Below are 13,959 nucleotides of genomic sequence, written 5' to 3'. Positions count from 1 at the left end.
CCACGTCGCCCGGCTAGTTTTTTGTAGTTTTTAGTAGAGACGGGGTTTCACCGTGTTAGCCAGGATGGTCTCGATCTCCTGACCTCGTGATCCGCCCGTCTCGGCCTCCCAAAGTGCTGGGATTACAGGCTTGAGCCACCGCGCCCGGCCAATAAAAATAAAGTTTTACAAGGTGCAGACACAGGTCAGGGCACAGTGGCTGACGCCTGTAATCCCAGCGCTTTGGGAGGCTGAGGCAGGTGGATCCCTTGAGGTCAGGAGTTCGAGACCAGCCTGGCCAACATGGCAAAACCATGTCTCTACTAAAAAAAAAAAAAAAAAAAAAAAAATTAGCTGGGCATGGTGGCGCACACCTGTAGTCCCAGCTACTTGGGAGGCTGAGGCAGAAGAATTGCTTGAACCCGGGAGGCGTAGGTGGCAGTGAGCCGAGATTGCATCATTGCACTCCAGCCTGGGCAACAGAGTAAGACTCCATCTCACAAAAATGAAATAAAAAATAAATAATAAATAAAAGATACAGATAGAATTCTCTCTGAGGGGTTTGGGGGAGGATACTCCAACAAGGAAACAGTGGTTTTCTCTGGTGCAGGGTGGGGTGGCAGTAAGACTATAGACGAGTATGCTTGTATTTTTTGGTATTTTCCAAACTTGACATTAATTTCATATTTTTATAAATAAAAAAGCATGAGGATTAAAAATATTATTAAAAGGCATTTTCTGAGACAAAGATCAAGTCAGTATAAATAGATGCGTGGAAGAAATTCTAATCCTCCAACAGGGGTCTACATGATCTATGGCTTCTGCTTATGTGCAGAGGAGCGCTGGGGTTCCAAAGAAGCACTGCAGGCCTTCAGAGGTAGGTGGGAGCAGGACAGGGTGCTGAGCAGAAGGAGTTCTGGGCTAGTTTCTCTTATAGTGGCTCTCTGTTTTGATCTGGTTTATCGGTTAAAATTCTGGTTTATATTTTTATTTTATTTTATTTTATTTTATTTTGAGATGGAGTCTCATTCTGTCGCCTGGGCTGGAGTGCAGTGGTACAGTCTCGGCTCACTGCAACCTCCGCCTCCTGGGTACAAGTGATTCTCCTGCCTCAGCAACCCGAGTAGCTGGGATTACAAGCGCCCAACACTACACCTAGCTAATTTTTTGTATTTTTAGTAGAAACGGGGCTTCACCATGTTGGCCGGGCTGGTCTCGAACTCCTGACCTTGTGATTCGCCCATCTTGGCCTCCCAAAGTGCTGGGATTACAGGTGTGAGCCACCGTACCCGGCCTATATTTTGATTTTCAAAAAGAGATCCACAATCATCAAACAAGTTTGGAAAGTACCAACAAAGATCTAGAGAAAATGAGGCTGAGGTTCAGGAAAAAGCCTTTAAGGACGACAGCACACTCTAACCCCTTTCCATCCTGAAATGACAGTATTGGCTCCAGTGGAATTCTGGGTACACACAGAATACATTATGCACTGAAAGGGCTTGCAAGGGGACCGGGAGGTCTCGCAGTCATGGAGCTCACAAGCCAGACCCAGCTATCTCAGGCTCCCAAATGGGTGTATGTACCCAACGTCCGGCCAGTGTCGGTGTCTGGCCTCAGTGTGCCCATTTGCACCATGAAAGGACTGCATTCATCTTCTAAGCTAATGTCCTACAACTCCAAAGAGCATCCTCTTACTGAGACAGTGACTGCCAGCTCTCTGGAGCTACAGAATGGTCCCACCTAGGGACTCCTTGAGAAGCAATACAGAATGATAAAAATCCAATCCACTTCCTCCAGAAAACTTTTAATATTTCTCTCCCCAGTCTGGCCAGCCCAACGTTACCATGGCCAGAGTGAGTCAAATACCAAATGCTGCAGCTTAATAAGGGGCTCCAGGACTCCTCAAAGCAAAGCCATTCCTTCTTTTCCCAGGCGGCAGTATCTCTCTCCTGGGAATGGCTGAGGTCTAGTTCACTTCCCCGTTCATTCGCTCCTAGCACCAATCTGGGTCACTCTCTTCCTTTGGGCATGCTAGTCCTACGGAGAAGTCTTCCTTTGGCTGGAGAGTCGGGGAGGAGGGGTTTTGTTCACATGCTTAACCTATCTACAAAATAACATCTCCTTTCCCTTCCCCCACGCACTTGGCCCATTCCCCCAACCTACCTCTCTGGAATAGTCCAAGACACACCAACAAAGCCCCCTCCGCCTGGCAGATTAAAGACGCTTTAGAATCAATGAGTGTCATCCCGCCCTGGCCCGACTCCTTATCTGTTGGAAAAAAAAGAAAAGAAAGAAAGAAAGAAAACTATTTTAACAAGAGAGAATTTCAGAAACCTGTGCATTCTCTTATAGGACGTTAGCTCAAAATCAACTGCCTCATCTCCATCTCTCCTTTTTGCAAACCAATCACATTCCACTTGATCGGCCTTTCTTGCCATCTGCGTCAATGCCACCCCCAGCTCCCTTTGGTGGTACTGAAACCAACCACAGGAGCATTTCCAGTGCCTGGAGCAGGAATGTGCACTCAGATGACTCAGATCGTTTTTAGAGCTGTTTGTTGGTTTTGTTTGGTTTTTGAAAGCAAAGTAATTGATCTGAGCCAAGCCTGGGTTCGAGTTCCATTCGATGGGTGCAAAAAGCAGGTTGGTGAACTTGAAATCTTTATTCCCCATGTGGATCTGTTTTCAAGGCCCAGGTCTAAAGGAAAACCCATCCCCTATTGGGCTGGAGATAAAAAGGAAGAGTGTGAGGGGAGAGGCCGCCCACTCCTTGCATCTGTGGTGCTTCTTCCCCCACCTCAGCCGCTCCAGGAAATAATAGAACCCCAAAGAGGGGAAAAAAGGCACTAGAGCACCAGCCCAGTCTAAAGACCCAACCCCTTCTCCCAACCCCAGGCCCTGGGCATAGCTACCTCCACAGCTGGGAGACTTCAGCCCAGAGCCCACTAGGTGGGCTTAGATTTAGCACAAAACCAAAACCACCGGCTTCTCCAAGAGTCAAACGGCAGAGCCCTAGGAACCCGCTGGAAAAGGCAGTTGCAGGAACACATTTCCAAAGGACCAAGCTGGAGTCCTCCCTGCGGCCTCCATCCCTGTAAAGATGCTCCAGGGACCCTGCTGCGGGAGCCCAGGCATGTGGGCTCGGATGCTCCCTTCCCTCAACATCCAGGAGAGAGTGGCAAGCACTTCTCAAGGCACTGCCACCAAACAGGAGGTCAGCACCAAAGGCTAAGGAAGAAATCCCTTCCACTGCTGACCAATTAAGAGACTGGCTAATACCCATTACCACGACAAATTATAGCAGCTCTGGCACAGGAAAATGAGACATGATCATAAGGAAAGCCCTTCCAAAACAGGAAAGACAAAGCAGAGGGAGCCGAGAAGGAAGAGAAGGAGAGAATTCGTCCTTAGGAATTCGGGTCAGGAAATAAGGAGCCAGGACAAAATCCACAAGAGGGCGGCCAGGGAGAAAGCGCTCCCCCGGGGAGGAAGCCGCAGGACCTCAGGATCCGGGTCTGCCACCCTCTAGCCCCACCCCGGGTTCAAGGGCACAGCTCAGGAGGGACAGAGCGCAGGAGGCTTGGTCCCGAATCGGGGGCAGGGGGAGGGGAGGACGCGCACAGCCACTGCTGGGTCCCCGACAAGTAAACAGCCTGCCCCGAACAGGCGCGTCCTCGTGCGAAGCCCGCTGGAGGCCCCACGGATCCCATCAAGGGCAGCAGCCGAGAAACCTGGGATTCCCGACCCCCGGGGGGCACAAAAGGAAGCAACCAGATTAGGAGAGAAGAGCGTCGCGCGGCCCACAGCTGAGAATCCCACCGCGAGCGCAACCCCCTGCCTCGGCCCCCCCAGCCCCCACGGCCCCGGACCTCGATCTCCACCGACCTGCCCACCCCGCCCCAGGCCGACAAAGCCCGGGTGCTGGGCGGGGTGGGACGCCCGGCCGGGGCTGGGGGTCGGGGCAAGGGTACCCCGCAGACGCCCGCACAGGGGGCTCCGTACCGGGTTCGTGCCGGGGCGGCCCCGAATCTCCCTGGAGACAGTTGCCCAGGGGACAGCAGCGGCGGTGTCCCGGAGTGACGGGAGGGACCGCCAGCCTCCCGGGCAGCGGCGCAGGCCGGCGGGGGCCGGAGGGCAGGCCCGCCGCGAGGGCAGGCGGCGGGCTCGCGGAGGGGCGCGGCCCGGCGGGGCGGGACTACGGCAGCGGGTTGGGACGCCGGCTGGGGGCGGGGCATCCCCGGGGCTGGGGCGGGGCCGGGGCCGGCCGCGGCGCGGGCACCGTCGGCAAATTCTCACACCCCCAGCCGGGAGAAGCACCGGAGCGCACACGGGCGGCGGAGAGAGGAGTGGACGTTGCAAATCCTCCCCGACCCCCGCTGTTCTCGCCCGGAGGCCCACGACGCTGCCAGGCGGGGCCCTTGGGGTTCGCGCCCTGATCCCCAGAGCAACCGCGGGACCCCGACGGCGCGCGCACGCTGGCTCTGGCCTAGGTCTCGCCTTACAACCAATAAATAGAAAGCGCCACCTGCAAAGCAAGGGAGGGCTGGTCGTCCACCAAACTGCTTTCCGCTCCCCGCTTTGCAAGGCATCGGCAGAAAGGGCGGGGTACTGGACCCAGGTCACAGAACCGGAGCCAGGCTCACCCGAGTAATTGGCCAGCCCGGGCTCTGGGCTCAAATCCAGCCTGATGGCTGTTTCCCAGCTGATGGGCTTTCCATCGGGCATTCCCTTATATATGAGATTTAGAAAATAAATGAGTGTACCCAGGACTTTCACTAATGCATCTACCCATTACAACGGGCGCTGTGCGTGCAGTAACAACGCCGAGACAATCCTTGCCCCGCACTTAAAAAAAACTCCGGGCGCTCTAGTGTTTTTGTTTTTGAGACAGGGTCTTGCTCTGTTGCCCTGGCTGTGGTGCAGTGGTGCGATCACAGCTCACTGCAGTCTCTACCTCTCTGGCTCAATCGATCCTCCCACCTCAGCCTCCCGTGTAGCTGGAGCCACAAGTGCGCATCACTTCACCCAGCTAATTTTTAAAATTTTTTTGTAGAGGTTGGGGGGGGGGGCGCTCTATGTTGCCCACGCTGGTCTCGAACTCCTGGGCTCAAGCCATCCTACCGCGTCAGCCTCCCAAACTGCTCGAGCAGGCGCTCCAGTTTTTATCCAGGCATCTACACTGTAAGGTAGATGTTGTTCTCCCTTGGTTGTGACTGGGGAAGCCGAAGCTCGGCGGGCAGGGACTCTTACCCTTATGCACTCACACAGACACAGTCTACACAGCCTCTTGGGCCGAGCTAGCCCTGGCACCAGTTTGGTTTGGTACTGAACCTATACCCTTCTTGCTCTGCAAGGGCCCATTTCCCCTTAGAATATTCTTTTGGGTCCACAGCACAAGACTTAAACCTTTGCCACAGGGGAACGCAGAGGAGGAAGCGGAGTGCGAGCACCAGAATCAACCCTGGCATGTCCCGCGGAGTGGGAGAAAGTGGTTTGAAGAACACTCCTTGCTGGTCCTAATTGCTGCACGTGAGGTCAAGGCAGGGCCCGCCCATCCCAGGCAGATGAGCTCCAGGAGTCTTCCTCGTGCCTGCGAAGACGGCAAGGAGAAAACACGGCCGGCCGGAAGCCCCCGGAGAATCTCGAAGAAGCCCGGAATGAAAGGACCGGGCGGCCGGGACCCGGAACTCCCCAGTCAGGGCGCGCGCAGCCCAGGCCTGACGCCTCCCTCCACCCTCGGCGGCCTCTGCGTCCTCCCAGCACCTGGCAGCCCTGCCAGGGGTCCCGGATGCCCAGAGCACCCCAAGGAGGAGAGAGGAGAGAGGGGGGCCAGAGTGGGAGGGGCACCCCTCTTCCCTGGCCGTCCCTAGAAGTCACACACAGACATTCATTCAAAAAGACAAGCTTGCATGCAGATGCTTACACACAGACACTGGCGCAATCATGTAAACGGACACACGGAGACCACTGACGCTAATGCTCATACACGCGCTCTCGCTCTTCACACCCTGCACCAGGCGGGCACTCACCTACCCGTACCCTTGCTGCGCTTTCGCAGATCCCGGGACAGGGCGGAGCCCGGGCGGGGGATTGGAGACCGCCCCCGGCCCCGCCCCCCACGCTCTCCCACCTCTCCCTCCCTCCTCCCGTCCTCCGCCTGCGGGAGGGGAGCGGTGCAGCAGACATCCGAGGGCAGCTGGAAACCCCTGACCCAATCGGCGGGTGAGTCAGGCCCCCTGCAGGCCACCCCGGACCCCCCAGGGTGGGGGATTTCCCCAAGATGAGCCATCAGCCACCGGAAGTCACGCCGGACCTTGGACGGGCAGACGGAGGCTGGGAGGAGTTCTGGGTGCTGAGCCCCAAACCTAAGTGCAATGATCCCGAGGCTAGGACACCAAAGAGATTTTCCAAAGGGCAAACGCGCTTCAGAGGTTCCTCCACCCCCATTCCCCACGTGTGGGAGCCCTCCTCCCCAGCGGCCCCGTCCTGCAATCGTCCCCCGGCGTGAAGACTTCCCTTTATCTCCAGCATGGATGGACTGAAACACAAGTTTCAGTCAAGCTCAAACACAAGGTCCCCATCAGCAATGGAACCCAGTGATTCGCTGGGGGTTCAAATTGGGAATGTCAGGCACGGGTGTCTCTGAAGCCCAGAGAAAAACCCAAGATTCTTTGAAATGGTAAAAGCCCCCAAAAGTCACTTTCCTGTATTGCCATGATGAACTGGAACTGCCCTGACAAATTCCAAAAAGATAGAGACCATAATAAATTGTTTGGAGAAGAATTAAAAGAGTGAATACAGATGCATGGAACATCTCTAGAACAGTGCCTGGCACTCATATTAAGTATTGGCTCTCACACATGGATAACAGACACAACAAGACGAAGTGACTTGCCCCAGGTCGCACAACTAGTTAGTGGCAGAGATGGAGGAAAAATCCAGTCTCTGATTCTTTGTTCACAGCTCAGGTACCTTAAATCCTTTCTGAAATTGAGAGTATAAATAATTTAGTGGATAAATAAATGAATTTGACCACTGTTAAATATTAGAGTAGACCTGGAACAGTGGCTTACGCCTATAGTCCCAGCACTTTGGGAGACCAGGGCAGGAGGATCACTTGAGCCCAGGAGTTCAACACCAGCCTGGGCCACATAGTGAGACCCCGTCTCTATTTTAAAAAGAAAAGAAAAATCAGAGTAAATTAAGGTGGACATGGTGGCTCACTCCTGTAATCTCAGCACTTTGGGAGGCCGAGATGGGAGGATCATTTAAGGCCAGGAGTTTAAGAATAACCTGGGTAAAACAGCGAGACCTCGTCTCTACTTAAAAAAAAAAAAAATTAGCCTGGCATGGTGGCATTTGCCTGTAGTCCTAGCTAGTCAGGAGGCTGAGGGAGAAGGATTGCTTGGCCCAGGAGTCTGCAGTGAGCTATGTTGGAGCCACTGCACTCAAGCCTGGGTGACAGAGCAAGACCTTGTCTTAAAAAAAAAAAAAAAAAAATCAGAATAGAGAAATTAGATTCCTGCCCTTCTACTTGCTACTAAAAGGGCCAATTCTCTTGTTAAATCCCCAAACGGAAGGCAGGGAGCCAAATGAGCCTCTGCTCCCACTCACTGGAGCCCTTGTTCCCTTCAAGGAGCCCTAGAAGACCTGACACTTTGTGATGTGTGATTTCATCACACTTTTGCTGTGATGAAATCTCAACTTCTCCCGAACGCTCACCAACCAGCCTCCAACCTTGCTGGAATTCTGCTATTCTTTTTTTTTTTTTTTTTGAGACGGAGTCTTGCTCTGTTGCCCAGGCTGGAGTGCAGTGGTGTGATCTTTGCTCACTGCAAGCTCCACCTCCCAGGTTCATGCCATTTTCCTGCCTCAGCCTTCCAAGTAGCTGGGACTACAGGCACCCGCCAGCACGCCCGGCTAATTTTGCTTTTGTATTTTTAGTAGAGACGGGGTTTCACCGTGTTAGCCAGGATGGTCTCGATCTCCTGACCTCGTGATCCGCCTGCCTCGGCCTCTCAAAGTGCTGGGATTACAGGCATGAGCCACCAGCGCGCCCGGCCTCTGCTATTCTCTTTCTAACTCAAATTGGCATTCAGCATTTCTAGGTATGGTCAGATAAGACACCACTGCTGAATGGGGACAAGACCAGGAAGGCTAAAGTCAGAAAAAAATAAGATGCAAAGCCAGGCACCACTGAGGGCGCATGTAGCTGCAGCTACTCACAGGCTGAGGCAGGAGGATTGCTTGAGTCTGAGGCTGCAGCGTGCTATTGACAGCACCTGTGAATAGTCACTGCACTCCAGCCTGGACAACATAGTGAGATACTCATCTCTTTAAAAAAATTTTAAGTATAACCGCTGGGCGCAGTGGCTCACACCTGTAATCCCGGCAGTTTGGGAGGCTGAGGAGGGTGGATCACCTGAAGTCAGGAGTTCGAGACTGGCCTGGCCAACATGGTAAAATGCCATCTCTACTAAAAATACGAGAATTAGCCAGGTGTGGTGGTGCATGCCTGTGATCCAGGCTACTCAGAAGGCTGAGGCACGAGAATCGCTTGAACCTGGGAGGTGGAGGTTTCAGTGAGCCCAGATCAAGCTACTGCACTCCAGCCTGGGCAACTGAGAGAGACTCCATCTCAGAAAAACAAACAAACAAAATTAAGTATAACCAAAAAAAAAAAAAAAAAAACAACTAAAGACAACACCAAAAAAGAAACAAACAAAAAAACCCAGTTACATGTTTGTTTTTCATTCAATTAGAATAAACAGGAGGGCTCCAAAAAACAATCCTCAAAGGAGAGTTTCCGTATTTACTCACATATTCCAACCCTTGATATTTTTATTCTCAAAGCACAAGAATGAGGGACCTAATTACAAGAGACCCCTGCTCTCCTGCCATCCTTACATATTTTCATTTATCTTTGAGATTCTCACCCCGGGTAACTCAAAAGTGGCTCATCTGTAGTTAAAAGCAAAGTTAATTAGCATCTGGCACTTCCTTCTTTCCTTCCTCAATTCTCCAACCTTAGACTAAAAGTCTGTCTTAATTGAGGCTTCCTGAGTTTGTGACCTGGGGCAGGAGTTGAGGGGTTGAGGATATAAGCAGAGAAGGGAAAAAAAAAAAAAAGCTTAGGTTTGCAGGTTTGCATTGCTCATTCTTTTTTCTTTTTTTCTTTTCTTTTCTTTTTTTTTTTTTTGAGACAGCATCTCACACTGTGGCCCAGGCTGGAGTGCAGAGACGCAGTCACAGGTACTCAACTCCAGCAACTTGGGTGGTCCTCCCACCTCAGCCTCCCAAGTAGCTGAGTGTGTGCCACCATGCCCAACTAATTTTTAATTTTTGTAGCGATGAGGTCTTGCTGTGTTGTCCAGGCTGGTCTCAAACTCCTAGGCTCAAGGGATCTGCCTGCCTCGGCCTCACAAAGTGTTGGGATTACAGACATGAGCCATCACACCTGGCTGCATTGCTCTTTTATTTTTTTGAGACGGAGTCTCTGTCGCCCAGGCTGGAGTTCAGTGGCACCATCTCAGCTCACTGCAACCTCAGCCTCTTGGTTTCAAGCGATTCTCCTCTCTCAGCCTGCCAAGTAGCTGGGATTACAGGGGCCCGCCACCATGCCTGGCTAATTTTTGTATTTTCAGTACAGACTGGGTTTCATCATGTTGGCCAGGCTGGTCTCGAACTTCTGACCCCAAGTGATCCACCCTCCTTGGCCTCCCAAAGTACTGGGATTACAGGCGTGAGCCACTGCGCCCAGCCCGCATTGCTCACTCTTTCAAGTGTCAACCAAAAAGCATGTGTAGCTCGTGGTTGCGGGGAATCCTCCCATTGAGAGATGGCCTCTGTGTCCCCTCCTCTTAAATCTGAGTGGGCTTGTCGCTGCCAAGAGAGTATGGCAGCAGAGATGCTAAGTGACTTGAGAGGTGGGGCCATAAGAAGCCATGCGACTTCCTCCTTGGTGTAGAATGCTGGCTCTTGGAACTCTGAGCATTAAGTTAGAAGTCTGACTACCCTGACGCTGCCACGCAGTGACACAGCCCAGGCAAGCCAGAAACATAAACCATGTGGAGGCCCTCAAGTTGACAGTCCCACCTGAGCCCAACCTTCGAGTCATCCCACCCAGGTACCAGACATGAGTGAAGAAACTTCCATATGATTCCAGACCCCACCTGTTCAAGTTGTTACCAACCCCTTGAGAGTCTTCCCAGCTGACTCCAGATATCATGGAGCAGAGTCAGGCCGTCCTGCTGAGCTCTGTCTGAATTTCCGGTCCCTGGGACCGTGAGCATCACAGTGTTGCTTTACACCGCTGAGATTGGAGTAGGTTGTTTTGCAGCAGGAGATCCCTAGAACTCTGAAGATCTCCTAAAATCCTCAAAACAACCCCACTAAATAGTTACGATAGTCATCTTCATGAGGAAACTGAGGCCGAAGGCATGCACTGGGTGCCACTGCACTCCAGCCTGGGTGACAGAGCGAGACTCCATCTCAAAAAAATAAAAAAGTTTCCCCTGACCACCTGGAAAGATTCACACCCAGTTCTCGCAGGCATGCTTTCCCAGATGCCTAAGCCACGGCTCTTTCCACAAAAGGGGCCTTACACATGCCTCAAAGGATGGTCCTCTTCCGGAAATGAGCGGATGCTACAGTGAGAGTCACCCAGTGACGCAGGAAAGTCGATCCTTGCTGAAAGCTCCAAAAGGGGCAGTAAATTTGGGACAAAGGATTTAAATGGCAGGGGCAAACTTGTACAATATCTTCTTTAAGAGGTGGTCAAATAGAAACAGGTTCAAGACAGACTTTGAATAGGTTGCGGGGCAAGTGTCTCTTACAGAGGAGTCACGGGGTCAGAATGATTTGCCCCTTTGAGGTTGGTTTCAGAGTCAGAATCTCATACGACAGAGAAGCTAGAGGTTGGACCTAAACAGTCCTTCCCCGCACACCAACAGAGTCTGTGGATGAAAGAGCCTTTTTCTGGAGAGAGTCCACGCTTTTTGGCAGGTTTTCAAAGGGATTTAAAATCTGAAACAGGTTAGGAAGCACTGGGTGATGTGGCTCTAGGGTAGGTGGAAGATGGCGTTTTTTTCTTTCTTTCTTTTTTGGAGACAGGGTCTGGCTCTGTCACCCAGACTGGAGTCCAATGCCATCATAGGCTCACTGCAGCCTCAGCCTCTTAGACTCAAGCGATCCTCCCGCCTCAGCCTCTCAAGCAGCTGGGACTAGAGGCGTGTGCCACCATGCCGGGGTAGTTTTTGTGTGTTTTTTTTGTAGACACGGGGTTTCTCTATATTGCCCAGGTTGGTCTCAAGTGATCCTCTTGCCTTGGCCTCCCAAAGTTCTAGGATTACAGGAGACAGCCACAGTGCCCGGCCGGATTTTTGTTTTTTTGTTTTTTTGGTTTTTTTTTTGAGATTAAGTTTTGCTCTTGTTGCACAGGCTAGACTACAATGGCACGATCTCAGCTCACTGCAACCTCTGCCTCCCAGGCACAAGTGATTCCTCCTGCCTCGGCCTCCCAAGCCCCCTGGGATTACAGGCACGCGCCACCACGCCCAGCTAATTTCGTATTTTTAGTACAGACGGGGTTTCACCATGTTGGGTGGGCTGGTCTCGAACTCCTGACCTCAGGTGATCTGCCTGCCTTGGATCTCTCAAAGTGCTGGGATTACAGGCATGAGTCACCATGCCCAGCCCAAATTCTTCTTCTTTTTTTTTTTTTTACTTTGGCAAATCTATATTTTACAAACTTTGAATAACTAGTATTGATTCCATATGATTAAAAACATACAGTATGCATGAATAAACACATAAAATGTACGGCATACATATTTAAAACATCCGCATGCATAATCTGGAAGATCATGGCCTATAATTCCCAGATATAGGCTCTGCTGTAATTTTTGTTTGTTTAGACAGGGTCTCACTTTGTCACTCAGGCTGGAATGCAGTGGCGCAAAGCAATCCTCCTGCCTCATCCCCTCAAGTAGCTGGGGCTACAGACACACGTCACCACACCCGGCTAATATTTGTATTTTAGTAGAGACAAGGTTTCACCATGTTGACCAGGCAGGTCTTGAACTCCGGACCTCAAGTGATCCACCCGCCTCAGCCTCCCAAAGTGCTGGGATTACAGGCGTGAGCCACTGCGCCTGGCCAGCTGCTGCAATCTTAAGATGGCCACATAATATCTCTTAAAACTACAAATTCCGGGAGGCTGAGGCAGGAGAATGGCGTGAACCCGGGAGGCGGAGCTTGCAGTGAGCTGAGATCCGGCCACTGCACTCCAGCCTGGGCGACAGAGCGAGACTCCATCTCAAAAAAAAAAAAAAAAAACCTACAAATTCCACTTCCCTTCTTCTTCTGTCCTGACCTCAACTTAATCACACACACATACCCTGCCTCCCAAAACACACACTCACGACAGTCCCCCTGTCAAGTGTCAGCTATGTGGCAGTTCGCCCCATTCTCCTGGGGTCAGATCTGCAGCTGGCTACCTGCCCAGGCACTCAGCACTCAGGCCCTCCTTCCCCACCGGGCTGTCGGCTTAGGGGTCCTCCTCCACCTATCCTCATGGGATCTGCAGACAACCCTGTAAGCTCTGAGCTAAAGAGGAAGAAATCCTGGGGATGATATAGAGGGCTCTAGACACCTCATCCCACCAGTCATTGTCCTGGTCACACTCTCTCCTTGGCAGGGGGCCCGTGACAGTGCTTCTATTCTCAGAGCAGGTCTCTGGGCCACTCCTGCCCCTGGGAGCCTCTGGGATCGGTTCAGACTCTGTCCCATAGCACAGCCTCTTCATCTTTCATCAGGCTCGTCTTCAGGGCTACAGCGGCCAGCCCCCATGACTAGGCACCTGATGTCCATTTTCTCATTAAACATCATGATAAGCCCTGAAGGCAGGCATTCAGATTTATGAATGAGGAAAGTGGGACTGAAGGAAAGTGGGAAGGAAATGGGGTTGGGTTTATTCTGGAGCCTGCTCTTAACCACTGTACCACACTGTCTCTCCCAGGCCAGTGCACTGGAGCCAGATGGTGTCAACTGCCAGCTCAAGGACACCTAGGTCAAATTCCCAAAAGAGGCCCCGGGGTTGGGCAAGGAGGCCATGGAGACTGCAGAGGCCAGGCCTTGCTTGCCCCTGGCACTGGGGAGAAGGGGCACCACCCTAGCCAACTGGGGAAGGGCCAGGCACTAGAAGCTGCATCCTTCTGCCCACTCTCACTGTAGAGGATCAGAGTCCAAGACACCAACTCCATCAGACACAAGGACCTTCAAGAGCAAGGAACTAGGCTGGGCACGGTGGCTTATGCACTTTGGGGGGCTGAGGTGGGAGGATCTCTTGAGCTCACGAGTTTGAGACCAGCCTGGGCAACATAGCAAGACCCCATATCTACAAAAAAGTTAAAAACTAGCTTGGTGTGGCCAGGCACGGTGGCTCACACCTATAATCCCAGCACTTTGGGAGGCCGAGGTGGGCGGATCATGAGGTCAGGAGTTCAGGACCAGCCTGGCCAATGTGGTGAAACCCCGTGTATACTAAAAATACAAAAATTAGCCGGGCATGGTGGCAGGCCCCTGTAATCCCAGCTACTCAGGAGGCTGAGGCAGGAGAATCACTTGAACCCGGGAGGCAGAGGTTGCAGTAAGCCGAGATCGCGCCACTGCACTCCAGCCTGGGGTACATGAGCGAGACTTCGTCTCAAAAAAAAAAAAAAAAAAAAAAATTAGCTTGGTGTGATGGTGCACACAGTAGTCCTAGTTCTAACTGCTCAGGAGGCCAAGGCAGGAGGATCCCTTGAGCCCAGGAGGTCGAGGTTGCGATAAACTATGATCTCATCACTGCACTCTAGCCTGGGTGACAGAGCGAGACTCTATCTCTAAGAAAAGGGAGAAACAAAACAAAAACAAACAAGGAACTCTGCCTGGGAGTCCAAATAAGTCCTGGGAAGGTGGGGACGGGGGAGTGGGGGTGGGG

The 13,959-nt window shown here is 52.2% G+C and overlaps 1 protein-coding gene across 5 annotated transcripts in view; it reads right to left on the bottom strand.

Moving 5' to 3' along the window:
* The window catches only part of PIK3CD (phosphatidylinositol-4,5-bisphosphate 3-kinase catalytic subunit delta), a 74,446-nt gene that overhangs the window by 36,033 nt on the left and 24,454 nt on the right, over nucleotides 1-13,959 (bottom strand). For 4 of the 5 annotated variants that reach the window (XM_017887962.1, XM_017887965.1, XM_017887966.1 and 1 more), the window contains one exon: nucleotides 2,143-2,247. The exons of the other annotated variant lie outside the window; for it this stretch is intronic. The gene's annotated coding sequence lies outside the window, so the exon portion shown is untranslated. The remainder of the gene's footprint in view (nucleotides 1-2,142; nucleotides 2,248-13,959) is intronic. 5 annotated transcript variants of the gene reach the window in all.

This window comes from Rhinopithecus bieti, unplaced genomic scaffold, assembly GCF_001698545.2.
Source record: "Rhinopithecus bieti isolate Rb0 unplaced genomic scaffold, ASM169854v2 scaffold_16234, whole genome shotgun sequence".
Taxonomy (NCBI): domain Eukaryota; kingdom Metazoa; phylum Chordata; class Mammalia; order Primates; family Cercopithecidae; genus Rhinopithecus; species Rhinopithecus bieti.
Note: the sequence above shows the minus strand (reverse complement) of the source record. Positions and strands in the feature narration are given on the sequence as shown.